This window comes from Carassius gibelio, chromosome B1 (genome assembly GCF_023724105.1).
Source record: "Carassius gibelio isolate Cgi1373 ecotype wild population from Czech Republic chromosome B1, carGib1.2-hapl.c, whole genome shotgun sequence".
Classification (NCBI taxonomy): domain Eukaryota; kingdom Metazoa; phylum Chordata; class Actinopteri; order Cypriniformes; family Cyprinidae; genus Carassius; species Carassius gibelio.
The window spans coordinates 3,942,732-3,956,427 of NC_068396.1; the positions used below are offsets into that span (position 1 = coordinate 3,942,732).

At 36.6% G+C, this 13,696-nt stretch overlaps 1 protein-coding gene across 1 annotated transcript in view; it reads left to right on the forward strand.

The window, feature by feature from the left end:
* The window catches only part of LOC127949615 (glypican-6), a 183,073-nt gene that overhangs the window by 1,270 nt on the left and 168,107 nt on the right, over positions 1 to 13,696 (forward strand). The window lies entirely within an intron of this gene.

Here is a 13,696-nt window from a genome sequence, read left to right on the forward strand (position 1 = left end):
GTTGTTAGTAAATCATAAACTCTTGAGTGAGATTTGCTCAAATTGTGAGTTTTGCAGCTCTGCCTCCAATTAAAGCCACTCATGCAATATCCACAGCCCCAGTAGGTGGCCCTACTCACTCAGTAGGATGAGCCCCTGTTTAGCATTGGATTTATGGAGTCCTTAAGGACATAGTGTAGCTTTAATTCATACTCCATGCTGTGGCATAGGTAGGCTTTTTTTTTCTTGTTGTTATCTGTTGTGAAGTAATCACATTTGAGGGCTTCGCCCAGTAAAAGCAGATTACCGCTGTAGAGATATAATGCAGAAGACGAGAGATTGTTTGAAAGGATAAGATAATGTAGTCATAATGTGTTTGATCCCACAATACAGTTGCATTTGGCTTAAAATGACATTTGTTGCTCGTCCTGAAGGCAGGCGCAGCCGGATGTTGCATGCTTGTGATGATGATGTTTGAAAAGTCCTTTTTCAAAATGAATTAAACATGCACATTGATTTTGGCAAAAGTTTGGTGGTGAATAATGCAGGGACGCTGTAATACTGGGGACTTAGAAGCACGGAAATTATTTAGATTATTTAGTCTTTTCCCTGTGGTCTCAGCTGTGAGCATGTTGTCTTATAGTCGTTCTCCAAGGACACAATCCCCGTGAGCATCTAGTGTGAATGTCTGCTGTTGATATTGGTGCACGTCTATGTACAGTATATATGTTTTCCTGCTGTTGTATAGTGAGCCATAATATAATAGCATGCAATGGCGTATGCAAGAATACATATGCAATGCAAATGCAAGCCAGTTTAGTGTTGACAAAAGAGATTGCCTTAAATTCAGTCAGTTTTCTTGTATAAGTATCCTGAAGTTGTGGTACTTTAAGATTCTGACTTATTCAGAGACTGCATTAACTGTTGAACATGTGCGCGCGTGTGTGTGTGTTTGTGTGGCATGCACTTAAGAAATGTTGGTGTGGGATTCGATTCGAACTCAGAAACTGCTAGTATATTTTATACATACAGTAATAGCAAAGGAATGGGGTTACAGTAGAAAGACTGAAATAGTATTTAAAACATACTATACTCCAGTGATCTTTGTTTACAACCTCAATATATATATATATATATATATATATATATATATTTTAAAGTGTAGGTGGATATAAAGAAAATATTTTTTAATACCGATGTCTGAATGTCATTACATACGAAATACCCAAACAAGTGTATATTATTTGAGTGAAAAACAGCTAATGCAATGAATGAGAAAAACATGAGGAGAACTGACTTCATACATGCACTAAAATCATTGAGCAAAAATGATTAGACAAAGCGTCCTGCTTAAACCAGGTTTGACCACTAAGCTTAAGCTGAGGGGTTTTGGGCACATGCCAGGCTTGGAGACCATGTGACTCATAGCTAGACCTGAAGACTGATTTAACCAGTTTCAGCTTGAAAAGATGAAATTATGATGTTACATTCAGAGAAAGTCGAAAAAAGATGTTATTGAGCTGATATTTGGGCTCATTTGTGTGCTTAACTGTAAAACATGCATATTTCAGCATGCACTTGGATGTTATACTTAGATAAGTCTATATATGTCTCAATCTTATAGACCATATCAGCTTTTATTTGCTGATGAAATCCACACAAACTGCAATCACATAGTAAATCATTATATAAATAGCTAAAAAAAAAAAAAAGACAAAAACTACAGTTGCATTGTTTAAATGCAATTACAATGCAGTATTCCAAAGCAAGTGCATTTTGTTTAAATGAATAACAGGTTATATGCATTTTTTTCCTTATGACTCATGATTGTACAAAACGTCCTGCATAAACCAGTCTAAGGTGGCTTATGCTATATTATGTACCATTAGTACACCATTCGTTTTACAGTTATCCAGTCTTTACATTTATGCATTTAGCAGACACTTTTATCCAAAGCAACTTACAGTGCATTCAAGCTATCCATTCATAAAAAAATTAATAAAAATAAAATAAAAAATATTATCAGTATGTGTTTTCCCTGGGAATTGAACCCACAATCTAATGCGCGTCTAATGCAATGCGCTACCACTGAGCCACAGGAACACTAGAAATAACATTCTCCAAACCTTTGGAGTTCAAAATAGAAAGATTTATAAAACGAAAACCAACAGCATCAGTTGTACTTGACGTGTATTTACACAGTTTTAGGGTAAGCCGTTGATTTCAGTGCATGCTTAATTTGAAGCAGACACACGTGGGAATATTATATCAAAGTCTGAGACACTTAGAGCAAACTAAACACAGAGATTCAAACTAAATAAGTTCAATCACTTCCTGCCCCACAGTATATCAATGTCACATCAGGCTCATGGGTGTGTGAGAACATTCCACAAAACACGGATCATACAATTCCCAAATCATGAGATTAGATTTCCCAACTCCGGCCAAAACCAAACAGACAAACCCAATGAAAGTCAAAGCACAAACATTTAAGCTATACATGATGTATTGGGAAACGGCTTTGGAAAACACACACACACACACACTGGTAAAGCAAGGCTCTGTCCTCAGATAAATCATTCGGTTGATTAATCACACATGTCTGATCGTTGTTCCTCTCGTGAGCTCATTTGGGCTCTCAACAGGCTGTTATTTGTGTGGTGAGCGTTCAACGGTTAAATCGCTGCCTGACAACACAGAGGTCATCTGGGAAGAGTTACATAGCGTTACACTTTATTCCTTTATTTCGTTTCTCTTCGCTTTTTTAGTATTGCTTTCCTACATTCTCATTCCTAGATAAAAAGGAATGTTCCCATAACTTTTACTGATGTTTTGTGAAAGTGATTTACAGTAAACGTTAAGAGAAAACAGTCTTAAAACTTAAAAAAATTTTATGGAACATTCCTTTAACATTAATATTATGTTCTCCTAATGTTGCAATGTATTAGCATGTTCTTAAAGAGAACATTTTCAAAATGAACCGTTTCAAAATGCTAAAATTGAATGTTCCTCTAAGGTTCGCATGACAAATAAATGTTTTTTTAGCTGCTGAAAATACTAGATTAATTATGGAGAAGAATAATGCGTTAAAATTATTAACGCAGTTAACGCACGTGCCCCATGTGAGGGCAGAACAACAACTTACTGCGTGATGGAGACTAGAAAATATCCCTAAAATTTAAGATACGGGGCAAAACGCCAGTTTGAGATTGTGTCATATTTACATCACATAGTTAAGAAATATCACACACATGCAAATGTGATACTCATCTTATACAACAGTTAATATTGTGTTACTTTAGACACAATGTTGGCTGTTTTGTTAAATTTTGCCAACCAGAATATAAAAATCAAATGACAAATCAGAACTGTTCATCTCCGAGCAACCCATTTCATTTCTTAATCCATGTTTTGAATGAATTTGGTGAACCATTTGGCGTGTTGAACCATTGGCCATAGCCGCGTTGGGTGTTTGCCATCAAAGCACCACGAGAGAGATTCAGAAGCACAAGGAGTCGTCTGCTCTCTAAAGCTCTTGCGGTACTTATATCACACACCGATCGATCTGATGGTGATGATCCGCTTCAAGCCGAACAATCCTAATGATTCAATGAACCATTCATAAAGAACCATTTACTTCACTCCTGAATGAATCAGCCATTTGAATGAATCAAACGAATGTATAAATGACTCGAAGACATTTACTACCACCACCTACTGACAGGTTTAGTTTATTATTTAGTGTATCATTTCATTAAAGAAATAATTTCATATTTTAATAGTAACAATAATAAAATTAAGAAAATAAATTATTATATAGAAAGTTATATTTCACACAACCATAAATGAAAATTCTGTCATCATTTACTCACTCACATGGTCCAAAAGAGCATATGTAATACATTTTATCCAACAAAATATTTCTTGCTGAACCTACTTTTGGTAATCTCTGTTTGATGTTTTATACAGCAATGAATTTTATCTTTTGTTCGTAATTTTTCCATATTTGATTAATTTGATTAATCAATTACCACATCATGTAATTAATTTGATTTTTTTTTTTAAATATTGCTTACCAGCCCTAATATGTATATATACTGTATATCATTACACGGGTCTGTGGAAATATATATATATATAAGTTGTAAATAAAACAAAGATTATTGGAGCACGCTTTACAAGGAACTACTATTTGAGTTTAGTTTTTACATCAAATTTCCACATTTAATTCAGCGTTACCATTACTTTATAATAACTTGTGAATTGTACAAACTATTTCGGAGTGTTTTTTTTTCTTTCTCTAGTGCAAGTGCATTAGAGCTATTGAGTAATTGAATTTAAAAATCTAACTTAAAACAAGAAAAAGAAAAACATACAAGATTGAATTTTTGACTGATATTTTTTAACTCGGCATGCACGAAGCAGGGTTATGTTACCAATTAGAATGATTTCCCTCCATTTTCTAAAATAGTTTTCCATGCAGTCGTAATATCTGAACCATATTGTAATTATGCTGTGAAATATACACAAGTTAGTGTTATATAGAATTACTCGTTCCGTGAGATATGAGATGTTGACCGAACCGCCCACGTCTTCCCCTGCAGCGCTCAAGAGTGATTGACAGACACTAAATGGGCTTATTTTGCTGGAGGAAGGTTCCTCTGTCATATCATAGGCGTTTCTGGCATGTTCAGCAAGATCTTGGACATGGCTCCGTGTTTAATATCACATCCACCTGTGTGTAGGGCAGCGCTGCTGATCCCAGCTGTCTGCTTCACTCCTCATTTCTATCTCTCTGTGTGTCTCTGCCTGTCGTCTAATCACTCTGCTTAATGAAAATCTCGGCCTCTAAATGTCAGGAGCTGGAGCGAAAGGCTTTGATCAGTGTCGCCTATGCGCTCGTCCTGTTTGTCCAGCGCCGCCGTACTGAACGACATCCATTTACATTCATTACGGAACACAGACCTGCACAAACACAGATCGCTTCGCCAACATCGTGCCAGTTAGGAGGTGAACAGAGGTACAAAGAGAGAACTTGAGGGAAAATATGCTAATTTATGTGAGAAGAATGAATTATGCCTCCGCTGTCATCAGCAGCAGGTGAGGAAACAGAGCCTTGCTTCAATAGATCAGAGCAATGTTTTTATGATTATACTGTGTATATATAGATTAAATGTAGATTTATATAGAATAGCATTAAACCTTAGTACATTACAAAACATTTATTGAAATGTGAACGTCAATAAACTAAGGAATTGTGCCTTTTCTGTTAAAAGATTGAGCAAATAACATTTTGTAATGTACTCAAAATAAAAAATTTAAAAATAGTAAAAATATATAAAATAAGCTTATTTTAGATTAGATGCCAGACAAGCATACAAGTTGATTTGCTAAAAAAAAAAAACTATAGATAGACACAATAAACTAATAAATAAATAGATATATTTAGACTAGAAAACTACAACTGTATAGACAATTTAATTAAAAAAGTATCAATTTAAAATTGTATCCATTTCATATATGCATTCATATGCATTCATTTATTCATTTCATTTGTTTGTTTATCTATTGTAGTTCCTATGAAAAATCTCCCTTTAATTGTATTTATTTGTTTAATTAAAGTCATACTGGTTTGAATGAGTGAGCGTGAATAAATGGTGACAGAAAGCTCATTTATGTCCCCAACTGTCCCTTTAAAGCCTCCATAGTTCATTATTGAAACAACACTACATTATAGTCCAAAAAGTATACATTTTCATTTGATTAGATGTTTCCTTCTCATCATCAGTGGTAATAGAGAAATCTAATATTAGCTCAGGGCCTGTATATAATACGGCTGAAAACTCTACTCTGGCAGTTGCTTGATGTACAGACTTCTGGGAAATCCTGCTACAAGAGCCTCACAGAAAGAGAATATTATATATAGATTAATGCGTTTCTATCAAAGGCTGTTCATGTTGTTCACAGAGTTACAGACGTGATTATCATCACCTGTCTAAAAGTAAAAAATCTGTAATTGTCGCATGCTGCTAAAATTGGCTTTGACAATGAAGCAAATAAAAGAGTTGTTTAGTAATTACGTGTTTTAAGTTGGTTATTACTGTTTCCATTTCGTAATAGGAAGTTGTGCTAATAAGTGCTATGTTGTCTAGTATAGTATTTAGAAAGAAATGTCTCTGCTTACCAATAAAGCTTATAAAAAGCCAATAAAGTTTCCCTCCGCACTCCTGATGTTCATGGCGCTCTCCATCGTCACAAGTTCCCGTTGCCAGCTCCTGCACCTGGTCTGTTGTTGCGGTCTCTGGCTCTGTGGCGATCCTCAGCTCTGTCGAAGTCCATGGCGATGGCTCATCGGTTGCGGCGGGCTCTGGCTCTCCGTCAGAGGTGGGCTCAGGCTTTGGCTCTGTGCAGAAGGGAGATGGTGCACACGCTCTCTCGAAGACCGTCCCTGGACAGCTGCGCTCGGGCTTGGCCGGAAACACAAAGTCCTTGGTGTGGTCCTCAAGAGAGCGATCCCACTGCTCCAACAGGAGGACGAGGATGAAAGGATCATCCATAATATTATACAAAAAACTGACAAAAAATGAACAAACAAAACGCAGGGAAACACGTTGCTTTACTTTTTCAAGGTTCGGTCTTCTGTCACGGTGTGGTGCGGGAGATGAACATGTATCAGCAGGGGTCGGGGGGGTCGGACGGGGACACACACACACACACACACACACACACACACACACACATGTACGCACGTACTGTATGTATGTACACACACACACACACACACACACACACACACACACACACACACACTTCATAATTCACACGTATTCAATAGACGAGACTGCACAACCAAACACTGAACAGTCTGCAACTTATATGGGGAATGTAAATGAGGATAATTGACACGGAACACCTGAACATGATGACACAATCAAGGGGAGACAGAAACTTGATCAAAGAATACGAAGGATGAAAATGAAAACAAAAACACAACAGTCCATAAGGTGTGACAACAGTCACTTTCGTTTCGGTAAGTTTAATCCATCATTGATGCGTAAAAATATGAATTTAGAATAATGTCCGAGTTGTATAATGTGCGATTCAGTTAACGCTTTTTTCTCCAAACTTTGTCATTTTCAGGAAAAATAATAATTTTAAGCAAATATCTGACATTTATGATGGTAATAAACCAAGCGCAATTCGTCTCCCAAATAATCCGGGCGTAAATATGCCACAAACTAGCAGCCGCCCCGGAGGAGAGAGGCTGTAGAAAGCACTTAATTACTGCTAATTAGGAATACTAACAGGAGCGCATCAGGTGCTGCACACACAGATCCGGATTAGATGGTGGCGGTCGTGTTTATCCCTTCAGAGGATGCTCCATCACACGGGCATTAATAAATTCAACATTAATAAAGCTCAAAGACATGTTTTTATTAAATGGCCAAAGCTCACCAAAAGTCAATTTACATAAGTTAATTATTTGGACAGCTTTTTTCACCACAGAACGGCTGCATTTGATTAATAGCGCTTGGAAGGTGAGCTGCATTAAAGAGGCGAGCCGAATGGCGCCCTGGAGAGCGTTCAGATGCACAGGAAGTAATGAAGGCATTAATACTGTGGAAATTGACTGCTACAGGAAGTTGTAGCTCAGACATAAGGTGTTTGGAAGCGTGGGCGAGGTGAAAACCCGACGCTTTGTTTTCCCTGTCAGTCGTGAGATGCTGATAGCGTTGTTTTCTTGCCTCGCCGTCTCCCCCGGAGCAGCAAGAAAACCAACACTACATTATTCTAGCGCTGCTTGCAGGCTTGTAGTCACTGGCGGCATCATTTGGGACTGTTGTTGTTGTTGTGGTGGTCCTGCTATATAGTTTTTTTGTTTTTCTTCTGCATGTTAGTTTTTCAGCAGTCTGACTTTGTTAAATGGGATGTTCTTTGAAACAGCTGATGTCAAGGAAGACGTCAGATCAAGCCGGTGCATCATTATTACTAGTAGGAGCACTTAAGGGATTTAAACAAACCTTAAGGACTTATGTGCTTCTTAAGAAAATGTGTTTTTACTTTTCTTTTCTAAGGCATCTGACATAGTAAGACATAAATAAGTAAATAACTTTTTAAAGTTTATAGTGTTGGTGAGAATTTGATAAAGCCTGGTTTCATTTCTGAACACGGAGCATCACATTAATCAAACAGGTTTAAAGTGCAGCACGGACATCTAAAGCATGTGCCGTTTGGCTTTAAATGCAGATTTGTTCAAGCTACGTTTTATAGCTGCTTTGCTGCACAATCTTGCCAACTCACATTTATGGGGAATTTATGGAAGTCTCACCTTGGCCGACCCGTGTGTCTACTTTAATGATGCTGGCCTGCAGTGAATCACTTATTGTTTAATTTTTATGCAGAATTGGTCGTCTGCAGTGTTGAACTTTGAAACTGTAGTTTGCCAAGCTGAACGTTTTGTGATATTTAGTAGCATTTACCTGGCACAAAAAAGAGGACCTCAGTTTAAAAACAAAAGATCCTAAAAATACACCCTTAATATCAGCATGTTACATGACTGACTGAGCGATGCACACGCAAAAAAAAAAAAAAAAAAAAAAAAAAAAAAAAAAATCTACTTGGCAGTGGGCTTACCAAAACAAATCTAGATCTAAAAATACATTGTTCATCACACACACAGTGATTTTTTAATAATGATAAACTGCTATTATGTACAACTATGCCACATATTTTGGTAAATTTATTAATAATGACAAAATTTTGACAAAATCATTACATTCATATTAATTTATTGTGCATTAATTACATTGACATTTATGCATTTAGCAGACACTTTTATCCAAAGTGACTTACAGTGCATTCAGGCTAACAGTTTTTACCTAACATGTGTTCCCAGGGAATTGAACCAACAACCTTGCGCTGCTAACGCAATGCTCTATCACTTGAGCCACAGGAACATTATTATTATTTTTTTTCATTTCTGTTTATATTTATATATTTATTTATTTGTTTATTAATGGGCTAAATATTAGTACTTGGTGATGAAATTCTGCATTAATATATATATATATATATATATATATATATATATATATATATATATATATTCCCATTCACGTTCATAGATTTATTAATAAGTGTTTATCTGTGATTTTATATCATTGAGTTACTATTATGGTTTTTATTATTATTTTGAATCAGTTTTTCTTTATATATTTTTCATTGTGATTTTAAATGTCTTTTTTTTATTTATTTTTTATTTATTAGTGTTTATGTTTTATGTATGTCCCTTACGTTTTATACATTTTATTTCAGTTTAATGTTTAGGTATTTAGGTATGTCAGGTTAAACTACACAAAAGATTTAGCTTTTGCAACTAGAAATATAAAAATAGTTGATATGATATGATTAGAATCAGAAAGAGCTTTATTGCCAAGTATACTTGCGCATGCAAATAATTTGTTTTAGTTTAAGCTTCTAGTACACAGAGACAACAACACAAAAAAGACACATATGTAAATATAAATAGACAATATTGAAAAAAGTAAAAATAAATAAATTGTATGAACAGTTGTGCTATAAATTATAAAATGGAATAGAATAGAGTGAGATGCAGGGATATACTAGGGTGGAGGTGGTAACATATAAATATAAGGTTATTGCACATTTTCATTGCATAAAGTGGAAAACATTTAACGGTTCATGACATAGATTGCTTGGGGGAAGAAACTGTTCTTGTGCCTGACTGTCCTGGTATTTGCGGCTCTGAAGCACAGGCCAAATGGCAAAGTTCAGAAAAGAGATAACTTGGATGTAAAGGATCCAGAGTTATTTTTGGAGTACTTTTCCTCACTCTGGATGTATAGAGTTCATGAAGGGTGGGCAGGGGAGCACTAATAATCCTTTCAGCAGTCTGAACCACCCTCTGTAGTCTTCTGACGTCTGATTTTGTAGTGGAACCAAACCAGACACAGTTATTGAAGTGCACAGGACAGACTCAATGACGGCTGAGTAGAACTGTTTCAGCAGCTCCTGTGGCAGGTTAAAGGCTCCTGAAGTCTACTATCATCTTTACTGTTTTGAACGTGTTCAACTCCAGGTTGTTAAGACTGCACCAGACAGCCAGCTGCTCAACCTCTTGTCTGTAAGCAGACTGGTCACTGTCCTGAATGAGACTGATGACTGTAGTGTCGTCTACAAACTTCAGGAGCTTGACAGAGCGCGCTTTAGAGGTGCAGTCGTTGGTGTACAGGGAGAAGAGCAGAGGGGAGAGAACACATCCCTGAGGAGCACCATTGTTCGTGGAGCGGTTGTTTGACATGAATTTCCCCAGTCTCACTAGCTGTTGCCTATCTGTCTGAAAGCTGGTGATCCACTGACAGATAGAGCAAGGAACAGAGAGCTACGTCAGTTTGGTCTGGAGGAGTGTTGGGATGATGTTGTTGAAAGCTGAACTAAAGTCCACAAGCAGGATCCTCACATAAGTCCCTGTTTTGTCCAGATCTTGCAGGATGAATAAGTCTGAGTTTTTCTGGAAACCATGGCTTATCATTGTTAAATCTTAAATGAGTCATGGTAGGAATGCATATATCCTCACAAAAACTAATATAAGATGTTACAGTGTCTGTGAGTTCATCCAGATCGGTGGTAGCAGCTTCAAAAAAACTCAAATCAGTGAAGTCGAAACAGGCTTTTAAAACCCATTGTGTTTCATTGGTCCATTTATTTAAAGTCTTTATTACAGATAAAGAAGATTTAGATTTTCCGCTTGCATGTTGGTAAAAGATTAACCAGGCAGTGATCAGAGAGCCTCAAAACTGCCCGTGTTTCTAGATCTGAACAGCACATCAACACATCTTCTTTAACACTGTTACATCTGTACACCAACTTTCATTGATGTAAAAGCATGTCCTGCCACCGAGCGATTTCCCTGTCGATCACAATCTGCTCTAAACAGCTGAAAGTCGGGGAGATGGAGCGCGTTGTCCGGAATGGCATCATTCAGTTAGGTTTCAGTTAGGTTTCTGTGAAACACAGAGCAGCAGAGTGTGAGAAATCCTTATTTGTCTGGAGGAACAGAAGAACTTTGTCCATTTTGTTGTGTTGAAGGCGGAGATTTGCCAGTTGTACTCTAGGCAACAGCATTCGAAATCGGTGCTTCCACCGATTACAACATTCAGCAAAACTTCAGAATAATCAAAAACCAGCAGGAGACTTTGTGGTGTGTTCTGAATGTTCAGCAGTTCATTCCTGGTGAAAAAAAAGTAAAAACTAACAAAAACAGTAAAACGACTGGAGAGCGAAGCACCTCGGCTGCTATGTGCGGCGTCATCGCGATGCCATTTTTGTGTTAGTGGTTGTGGTATTTAAATTTCTGTTGATTACAGTCATCCTCATGTAATTAGGTATATTAGTTTTACATTTCATTTCGCCATGACAAGACAAATAAAAATGTACATACTCTTCCCAGTCTATTTTATATTCTCGTCTGCTTTATAAAAGCAATGCTATAGTTAAAAATAAGACTCGATCTCTTAAAGACTGCAGCTGACAGTGCAGAGCATCTGTGAAGGAATCCAGAGAAACCTGTGAGCGTTTTCAAGTCTGACAGCGATGGGTCAGAAAAACAATGGAGAGATGCAGCGAGACGGACTGACAGTGGAGCGCTGCTTCATAGCGAGCTGCTCCTCTAGTCCTCCTCTGCTCGGCCAAACCAGCTGTCAGCCACTTCATTACACACCAGGCAGTCTCTCAGTAAGGCCTGGCCTCCAAACACACCTGTGTGTGAGATACTGAGAGAAACAGTCAGGGCAGAGAGAGGCTTTTCATTCATGATGCTGAACACCGTCAGTCCATGGCTTCCAAAAGTATTTGGGAACTTCAAATGCATGAAGGCCTTTGAATGGAAAATATACTTTAAAAAGTAAGATTTCCATTAAAGATAGTATTCTTTCCAAGTCCTAAAATCACCAATTGATTAAATCCATGATGAAGAAAGTAAAGAGAAATTGTACTGAAATTTACTATAATTTTGCTTTAATATTTCCATTAATCAGCTATAAAATAATAATAATAATTAAAAAAATAAAATAATTGAATGAATCATGTAGCTGCATTTGAAATGAACGCACAACTTATTTGCAATGGAAGATCATAAAAATTATAAACAATTTAATCAACCTTTTACCTTTGTTAATGTGCAATAAAATTTGATGCAGAAATATTTTAGAAATACAACAATAACCATTTATTTTTTTTTATGTCATAATGAATTTACATATTGCTCTAAAAATGAAAACAAACAAGCAAAATCTCAGTTTAATGATTTAAATCCAGTAGAAACAGGCAGCCTCTTGGGAGTCCTTGAAAATGGTGCTCATCAGGACCCCAAACTCAAAAGTAAAGGCATTTTTCAAGCTGGTAAGCTAAAAGAGCTTTCATGTCCTACAGCTAACAGAAGTTGTGATGTTTGTGTGTTGTTCTGTGATGCCTAACAATGAGTAAAGCTTAGGCCTGTATGGGAATCTATTGTGTGGAAAAAGTTGAATGCTTTAAAATCCCACAGTGTGACTTGCTAAAGCATGCCACTTTAAACAGCGGTTATCCATATGATTTACTGTGCATGCAGATTGAAAAGCTGCATGAAATGTAGTTAAACAAAAGGCAAAAAAAGTTTAAAAACTTGGAAAATGTGCAAAATTAATTTATCTTCATTATGCTGCTGTGCCTGCTCCATCTCAAACGCAGCCATGTGATTCAGTATCATTACAGTCATGTTTTATTTCCCTTCAGTGAACTGACTTGATTTGATCAGGCAGAGAAGCTGTATTCTGCATAAACGAAAGTGTTGTCTGTAATGGATATCAGTAAATTCTATTGGGAAAATGTGATTCTCAGTTTATCTGAGGCCTGATTTCTGCTCTACCTGAACACTGTGTGCATCTAAAGACATGCGACCTCTGTATTTGCTGTTGAGATACTAAATACAGCATTTATAATTGCGTGTCTCAATATCATGGCTTTCAATCTGATATCATAATTTCAGCACTTTACCGTAAGGTCCCATTAAATAACATTAACAGATACTTAGTATTTTAATAATGTATTAGTAATAGTGTTAATGTTAACTTGAAGATTAATAAATGCTTGTATTTTCATTGTTAGTTTATGTTGACTACACTTGAAAAAATGCGTATAAACTACTTTCACTCAGAAATTGCTAATAGATTTTACAAACAATTACAAAGAAAGTAAGATTTTACTTTTTGATTATGTTGAATTAACATTAACTACTGCAAGACTAATAAATGGTTATCTTTTTTAATAAATGAAAGCATTGTATTAAAAACATTTATTTAAAAAATTATTGCAAAATTAAGTTTATAAGTTTATTTTCATTGCTATGCATCGGTATAGGCTTATCGTAGGCCAGATTTCAAACCCTGTCGGGCCTCCTGTTGAGTATTTTCCCAGTGATGTATTATTTATTTGTCGCTCTCGCTGATGTAATTGTGTACAGTGTGTGTGTATATTTAGGTTCACTGCATGTACCCGAGGTATCAGTGCAATAAAAACAAGCGCTACTGAAGTCCGTTTTAGGTGTGCTGGAGGTACAGAGGTGTCTAATTAGGCAGTGGGGGATCTGTATAGCGGTTCTGGCGGTGGAGAGGGAGTAGAAAGCGCTGTGAAGGGCCACTCGGCACAGCTGTAAGGGAAG